An 872-nucleotide genomic window follows, 5' to 3' on the forward strand; every position below is an offset into this window, starting at 1 on the left:
TGTCTAGGTAGACGGGGGTTATCAGGGATTATACACACCTTAACCAATGCACTCATATGTGTGGTATGCCTTTACATACAAAGCATACAAAAGATTGTAAACTCCTGCTGAGCTGTCCTGGCCTCTGCAAAACAGCAACTGCATCAGGCCAAGATTTCCAAGAAACCAGAGTGGGTAAGTTGTTTATTTCATGCCATCAGGAGGTTAAAAGTTAATTATTATTTATGAAGGAGTAGCAATATTGGTTACAATGCAGTAGTCATTTGACAAGAAACATTAAGCAAACAAACAAACAAATTCCCCCAAAACCTGTATATCTAAAAACTCTGAAAGAAATGCAGCTAAACCTACGTTTTGCCAAAAGCAGTCTCTGAGCCTGGAATTATAGTGTAAGCAAATTTTGGGAAAGTATAAGGAACGAGAGTGGCTTTAGGAAGAAAAGGAAGGCAGCCATCAAGAACTCAGCACCCTTCTGCTCAGTTCCCACCACTCAATCTCCTCTTTGGTTAGGCTTGAGCCACAGATAATCTAATAATAACACCTTAAACTAGAGAGAGATTGTCCACCTTCTATTTGCATTCACATATGTCATCTTTCTGTCATCAAGAAGGATTAACAGAGTTACGGTTTTCCTAGGGTCACACAGCTGAAGAAAGATCTCAGAACGTCTCACTCTGAATCTCCTTGAACAACATCATGCCCCCCCCACCCCGAAAATAACCCATTATTATCTATGAAGCTTATTTCAAAAGTAAATTTTAATGTTTTTAATTATGGATATTCTTCATGCAAATAATAATGAACAACAACAAAAATTTCTTATCCTACTAGATGGAAATAACCACTACTAAAATTTGGATATATACTGAATT

Source organism: Otolemur garnettii, unplaced genomic scaffold, assembly GCF_000181295.1.
Source record: "Otolemur garnettii isolate 467f Iridium unplaced genomic scaffold, OtoGar3 scaffold00006, whole genome shotgun sequence".
NCBI classification, from domain to species: Eukaryota; Metazoa; Chordata; class Mammalia; order Primates; family Galagidae; genus Otolemur; species Otolemur garnettii.